Below are 8251 nucleotides of genomic sequence, written 5' to 3' on the forward strand. Positions count from 1 at the left end.
ATTATCACTTCTTATTTTTTGAGAATTAAGGATCAATTCACTAAAAGAACACTTGTCAGAATTAAGAAGCAATGTTATTGTCGTTATTTATCTGACGATGACAGATTTGGAAGCAATATTTTAAAGCTTGCAATATATTTATGCGATATTTCGTAGCACGTGATATTAATATTATTCCGCACGTAAGCATTACACATTGTGTACCACATGACTTCGGCCATTTTGGGCATTTCCGCTGTGAGTTGCGAGATGGAGAAGTTGGAAAGTGCAGCTGTGCAATCACCGCCTGTGGAGCTTCAAAAAAAACCCTTGGTGAGGCAAACGATGGAGAGGAGGGATAACAGCGATATTGAAGACAGCAGTGGCAGTAGTAAAAAGCTGAAAAAAATTAAGGATCGGCAAGGTAGGCTGGGGCATGAGAGAGCCAAACAACACACTGCAAAACACCAGCAGAGGCCAAAATCCTTAATTGCAAGCAGAAAGGAAAAAAGCAGCTTGTATATGAGACTAATGCCAAACCACCAAAGATACATGTGAAGGGATACTTCAAATACCTATTCCCCTTACTGAGAGCAGTCAGAGTGCTGGTCTTAGTAAATATGACACAACAGAAACTCCTAAGAAAACAAAAAAAATGTGAAAATTCTCTGATTTTGAAGGTACAGATAAAGATTATCTTCCAGAGGAAGCAAGTGAAGTGGAAAGTGAGGAACTTCACACCCACTCCTCACCCAAACAAAGCAAGAAACAACAGCATGAGAGCAGACTGAGAAATCTGAAATTTTCTGAATTTGAAAATGAGGCTCTTATAGAGAAATTAGTGCCACTGTATGACAGAATCATTGGAAAACATGCCGCTAAAACAGCTACTGCTGTGAAAAATAAATACTGGAGCAACATAGCTGACCACGTGAACAGTGTTGGTGCCTGTCTATGAAGTGTGCAGCATTGCAAAAAAGGATACCAAGACATAAAAAGGGTCGTGAAGAAAAAATTTGCTGAAGAATCCAAGTATAGGTACACATCTTACATTGATATTTCTATTTAACACTTGCTCATCTGCATTTCTCCTCAATAAGCTTTTCCTTTTGGCTTACTGTCTTTCCTTCCCTTTTTTTGCTTCTTTCCTGCTTTCTTTACTTTTATTTTATGTATGTATGTATGCATGTACATCACTGATCATTGTGGAAGCATTGTTTAATACAGAATATAAGGGAGAGTGATGGGAGTTAGCGAGGCCACTTAGTAGCAACTTGCAGCATTTTAGTAGGGTTTGTGTCAGACCATGCCTTAGTATTGTTACACTTGAAAGAAAGGGATTGATTGGGACAACAATGACTAACAAAAAGTGACTGCGTTGTTATGGGATTGCTTATTGTAGGCAACACAATAAAAGCATTCATATATTTTATTTAGGTCTGGAACTGGAGGAGGTCCTTCCAAAAAGGTTTTCTATACCACGCATGAGGAAATGTTGATGCCTCTTATCCATAGAGACTGCGTGACTGGTGTTGCTGGTGTATTTGATTCAGACAGAAATGTCAGCAAAGGTAGGTGTAATGACATTAATACAAGTGTATTTTCTCTTGAAGAGAAGCTTAATATTAATGGAATACAATGTTTTGTAGAACAGATTCATCCTTACCACCTGGCAGAAGCAAAGGCAGACAATCCTCACTTTCTACCATTCCAGGTAATATTGTTTGCTAATTTTGGAGGAAATGTGTTTTGTGTCAGGCTTGTGTAATGGCATGAGAGTGAATTGTGTCCATGTATATTGCAGGCGTTTCAATTACAGAATTGCAGTGTATTGGTAATAAGATAGCTGTATTATTGGACAAGTGTGTCTTGCTGGGTTAGGTGCAGTCAGTTCATCTTGTACTTTTGGCCAGTCAATCTTTCCAACTTTTTTTTTGCCCTTGCACTCTGTATGGAAAAACATTTGACCTTTTTTGCTCATTTGGAATGAATCAATGTCCACAAATACATTTTTTACATCAACTTGGTAAAGTTGTAAAATAAATGAAAAACATTATTGTCCATAAAGTTTTCATGTCCTGATGAACATCATTCAAAACACTGAAATTAAAATTTTCTTTTTTAAAATAAAGGTGGAAAACGTTGACTCGACTCGATTGGACAGTCAGCAAGTCAGCTCCGCACACAACACTGGAAATGGAAAAAAGAATGTTTAGTGCTGATGATAATACAAGACAGTGTGCTGAAATTTCAAGTGATTATGCTGTATTTTCTGATGATGAGAATGACCCCTCAGAATGTCCCCAACAACCACTTGTTAAACATAAGGGCAAATCCCCAAATCCTACTCTTCCCACAAAAATAATGGAAGCTTAAAAAAATCGTTTCCACAAGTCTCTCATTCAGTATCACAAGTCTCTCATGAAAAAAAAATGCACGTCCTTAACTTTGATTTGTGTATCGCCACAAGCTTACAACAACAGTCAGGTACAACAAGCCTCATACAAGGCAGCTCTGTTAAATCTGCATGAGCAACACTTAAGGCTCATGCCACACATGGTGTTTTTACGCTGCGTATTTTCTAATTTTCTCAGCGGCTGAAAAACGCCTGATATCATCATCCATAGAAATAACTTGAAAAGACTCGAAGCAAACCACACAATGCGGAAATATGCTAGAAAACGCCTTAGCACGGATTTTTCAAGCGTTGACTGAAATACGCCAGTATTTGCAAAGCAAGCTATTCCTATGTATACACAAAGGCAGCTGCCAGACCTAGCTGAAATACGCAGTGTTTTTTACTATTTCGCACTATTAGCACCATGGAAACGGGATTTGCTACGTCACCAGTACTAGGCTGAAAAACACCATACTCAGGGGCTGTGTAACTTGTGCAGCGTTTTTAGGCTGAGAAAAAACGCCACGTGTGGCATCAGCCTAAAGGTCCAGGAAAAAAGACCCCAAAAGGAAGTTAGTACATACAAATTGCCCCAGGAATCTCATTAGCTACTGAAAATTCAACACGTTTACTGCATTTTCTGTGGGGTAAAAACACAAAAAATACATTGACCCCCCAAAACCATATATTTTTGTAAAGTACACATTGGGGCGAATTCAAAATTGATACCCATGTCTTTCTACTCCAAACTACAGAACCGCAATGCTTTCCCAAACTTGCCGGTTTTGATGAAATACCTGAAAATCACATCAAATTTTCCACTTTCAAGCTCCTTATCTCCCTCATAACATTAGGTACCAAGAAAATACATCCTAAATATGAAATCGCAGGGTCCACTGAACAGTTTACTGCCCATTGTGCATAGGATTACTAAAGTATCTGGAATTTAGAGACCCCAAAAGGAAGTTAGTACATACAAATTGCCCTGGAGATCTCCTTAGTTACTGAAGGTATAAAGCCACAAAAAAGAAAGCTTGCCGTTTAAGTTCAAATTAAGCAGAGAAATCCCTGTCTAAGGGAAGATTTTTTGTTTTCATTTGATGTGTGAAGGTGTTGGCCATTTGTTGGTTGAATTTTGAGAAGTTGTGAGTTGATTTACTTTATTTAAAATCGAATTTTAGTTTCCCCCAGAAGGTGAGTCATTGCTAGCCCATTTCCCTTCACTTCCTTTGGGCTACAAACTGATAGATCCCCTACCCCTCCCCTGCACATGGGTGTCAGTTTCATTTGCATTTTCATTCTGTTTCAGCTTAAATCAATTACTTTTTTCTCAGATTGTTTGGGTATTTTTCTTTTCATCTTGCATTTTTAGTTTTGTAATGAGAGAATGCTAAAGGTAGAAGGATTTTGGAATTTAAAATCTTTTCTCAGCAGCAGTGCATCTCCCAGGCACCTGCTCACATTAACCCTCTCCCTGCCAGAGCATCTCTCCTTTATATCTACTTTTTGTTGATAAATAGAATTAAGCTTCCTTTTTTGTGGGGTAAAATAATGGGAGGGAATAAAAACAAAAATGATAAAAAAATGCCTCAGGGTCCTAAAGGTAAAAGACCTGAAAGACGTGGCAATAGCTCTGTAGCAAAGCAGCAGTCAGAGCCTGTGTTAAAAAGCCCCACTGCTTCTACATCTGCTGCTTCAGCCATTGTGACCCCTGCTAAAACATTTGCGCAGGTGGTAGCTGCTGGCAGCAGCCCAAGCCAAGTCACCACTGGGGCAGAGCAACTTACACTGAAACATGGGATTCGACGTCAGGAGCTCCTGGAACAGAGGCTTATGTAAAAGCTTCAGCTGAAGTAGTGGGCCCCTCTGCAATAGTGGCAGCCAGCAAAATGTATGGGAAAGCAATAATCTTTGCCTGTACACTAGCTGCAGTACACACTTTGGCAGAGGGGTATCATAGTTGGGGGGAGGTATGTCCCTATAGAACCCCTAGAAGGGTTGGGCACTAGGGAAGTCTTATCCAATGTGCCCCCTTTCCTACAAGACCCCATATTGCGCACCCACCTTGCAAGCCCATGGGGAATTAAAATCAAATATTTCTAAAATCCCCTTAGGTTGCAAAGAGAGCAGACTGAAACATGCCCTCTCTTTTAAATGGCAGGTGCAACTGCTTTTTTCTCGGGGTCTGTTTGAGGGGGTGTTGTATAAAATTTTTTACAACACAAAGGAAGTGAGGTGTTTCCTTTGCAAGGAGATGGGGCACACTCGCCAGAGTTGCCCCAAAAGGCAAATTAAGACCACGGCCAATACTTGCACCCCTGGCACTTAACGTGCAACAGCTTGCCCTGCTAGAACTATCTCAGCAGGCTCTTTAAAGGGGACATCCCCTTCACTAGAGAACTCGAAGGAGGTTGTTACACAACCCACCTCCACAACTTCTAAATCTTCCCCCTTCTTCACTGAAGTTATTTAAGTGTGCAGCCAGTCTTGCAACTGCAGCAAAGGAGAAGAGGGGGAAGAAATTCACCACATACCCCGGTGGCACATCTCTTCCTATCACACATCAACATATCCCTGTGGGTGTGGGGGCACTCAAGATTGTAACATCTGCTGGGGTAGGAGCAGTGAGTGACCCTTCCTCTTTAGGTGGCAAGGAAAAGAAGAGGAAATTTAAGTTCAACCACCTGGTACCTGAGGAATGGGCATTAGTAGTCAATGACGGAGCACCCCCATCCAAGGGCAAGAAGAGCAGTGAAACATCTGGCCCTCATGTAGTGACATTGTCTAAACCCATCTTTTAGACTCAGTCAACCATTGCCAGACCATACACTCTCAACTCCGGATTCAGTAAGAAATAATGAGGTTAATGGTGTAGAGAGCCTAGAACAGGTGAACATGGGTCTCTCCACAGAGTCAGGGGTGCAGCACCTGCCTCCAACACATTTAGAGGTTCTGCACATGGAGTATAAAGGGGCACCCAACGAAACACCTGCAGGGTGGGTAGTCAATGTCCCTGAGGTGCTGGGTTTTCGGGACTGCAACCATACTCAGTTTTCAGTGCCTCAGGGTATTCCACTCCTGGAGGGGGAGAATATTGGGATAACCCCCATACTGGAATCTGCAGATAAGACTGTATGGGGGGATGGTGGATATGAAGGTGGATAGCATGGCAGACTTGGAAAAAAGCAACCATGTGAAGTCTGCTGTCCATGTGGAGGTCTCTTATCTTCCACCAACCCCAATTTTATTGCCACCCAGAGTCATCAGGAGGCAGTATAAAGGGCAGAGGCTGACTATCAAGCCTCTAAAGCTCCCCCTGTTGTGGAGGAGCTGATTCCATCTGCTGCACCAGACACCTCTGAAAGTGTTGCAGGTGAAATCGAAAGAGCACCTGAACCATTTGCAGGTTCTCCAAATGAAGGGTGCTTCTGATCCCATTCCTGCAACATCACGTGCAGATATCCTCAAAGCTCAAGTGGAGGAGAGACATTATCAATCCCTCAGCCAGGAAGAGCCCAGGGATGAGGATAATATTTTAGAAGAGGATGAAACAGGTGTGGCGAATCCTTCTGCCCCTCTCATCCCTGCTGAGCAACCTTGGTATAAAATTGGATAACAAACTGCGTATGGCCCTGGAGAATTGGCATGATTTGCCTTTAATAATACGTTCTGTGAGACATTATACTGGGGTCATAAAAGAGGACAAGAACTATGGCACAGCAGAATATCTCCATATCATTAAGTTCCACAAAAAAGGGCTGATTCACTAAAGTGCGATAAATTTTATCGCACTTTTTTTGCGTTAAATAAGACACAACAATTAGCGCGCGATTCACAACAGTATTACGGCGTGCGTTAAGTCGCGTATCGCATGCGTTAAATTTTGCGCTACCGCATGCGTTAATTTTCGCGCAGAAATGAATATGAACGCATGATTCACAAACACTTAGGCGCGCTAAATATCACATTGGTCTATGCGAATATTAACACCTACTTCAGGCAGGCGATAATTATAGAAAAGTACAGTTAATGAGTTTTTGGCAATAAAATATGAACTTAGCAGTGTTATTTATTCAAGTATGTGTTTTTTTACGAAATTTTACTAAAGTCTTGGCATGTATGTAATTTCGCTACTATAGCAGTAAATATTTAGTCGCCATAATATGCAGTACTATAGGGGTAAATATTTAGTCGCCATAATATGCAGTACTGTAGCGATAAATATTTAGTCGCCATAATATGCAGTACTATAGCGGTAAATATTTAGTCACACAAATACAATACTATGTATAGAATTTTGGCGATTTTTTTGTCGCGATTTTGTAATCTCGCGACTTGCGCCCATTTTGTAGCGACTTTGTAATCTCGTGACATGTGCGACTTGTGGCCATTTTGTGTCATTGAGCCTGCAGTATTAGACTGAGACATCATGCCTGGGGTTTCTGATCTGCTACCAAAGGAGAGGCGCTACATTGTGACCTTTTTCCTGCGCTCAGGATATGATAGGCTGCCGCTGGGGCCCTTAGGGGTCCATGAAAGGAAGAGGGCAATCCTGCACGAGCTCAAAGACGGGTTGCTCGCCAGGTTTGCCCTTGATGTGGACCTCTGCCTGCTTCAGCGGTTATGGTTGGACCTGAAGCGCAGGAATTCAGATCTGGTTGCTGAAATAGCGGAAGGTAATTATTGTACTTATTATTGACCTCACTCTTCGGTCCATACAAGAGGACATTGCCTCCATGAAGGCCCAGTTGGCCAGAGTGGAGCAGAAAGTTGATCTGTTTATGGGCAGCAAGCCCTAAGTTTTTTTATTTTTCTAGTTTTAGAGTTTTAAAAATTTTATTGTAAAAATAAAAGTTTTTAGTTTTGTACGTTTGAACTGGGTAATGTCTAATTATTTTGCCTTCCTTGATATGGTCTGTCTAAAATCTCCCACTTAATTTAAGCCACATTAGCAAACGGACCCCTAAGTATTGGGCTAAATATTCTTAAATGCCCCCCCCCCATTTTATTATCTGTAGCACTTCTTTTTTTTTCTTACTTATATTTTTATTGTTTTTTTTTGCAAATAAACATTTATACAGCACCTCTCTAGCACTTCTGTGCTCTCCCAGGGCAAATGTGCAAAATGTCGCCAGTTTTATGCTGTAAGTCGCATAGCAATTGCCGCGTGCGTAATGACGTGACAATTAGCGCACGCACGAAAGCTATCGCACTTGCGATAATTAGCGTGCGCACGAAAAATACCGTGCTGCGCGTGCGTTATTTAATGCGCGTAGAGTTTTCACGACTAAAATATCGAATGCAGTATCACACGTAAATTAGCGCAAGGGTGTTTATAGTGAATCGTGCGATAAGTCGCAAAAATTTAGACGCAATAAAATTTTTAACGCGCGCTATAAATAGCGCACGTTTTATCGCACTTTAGTGAATCAGCCCTAAAGTGTTTGTCTCAAAAGGCCTCTGTGAGGGCTAAAGCACTTCCTAATACACAATAATGGCCTTGAGTATAAGCACACTTAATACAAATGGCTGTCAGGAGCCTTTACGCATGTTTCAGGTACTCTCCTTTCTTAACCAAGGAAGATACTTTGTAAGTTTTCTTCAAGAGACTCATACCACTCTAGAGCTTGAAGCAACCTGGCATCTGGAGTGGAAGGGTAGTGCCTTTTTTAACCACCTCACATGGACTTCATGTAGGGTGGTGACCCTATTCTCTGAATCCTTCCAGCCTGAGGTGCTGAGTGCTAAATCTGTCATCCCAGGCCATGTGTTACATCTCCGGGTCCAGGACTTGAATAGCACATACAACATAAATATATATGCCGCAACTACCGGACCAGAGAGAACACGGTTCTTTGAAAGTTTGTCAACTTA

The sequence above is a fragment of the Xenopus tropicalis genome, chromosome 7, assembly GCF_000004195.4.
Source record: "Xenopus tropicalis strain Nigerian chromosome 7, UCB_Xtro_10.0, whole genome shotgun sequence".
In the NCBI taxonomy this organism is placed as follows: Eukaryota; Metazoa; Chordata; class Amphibia; order Anura; family Pipidae; genus Xenopus; species Xenopus tropicalis.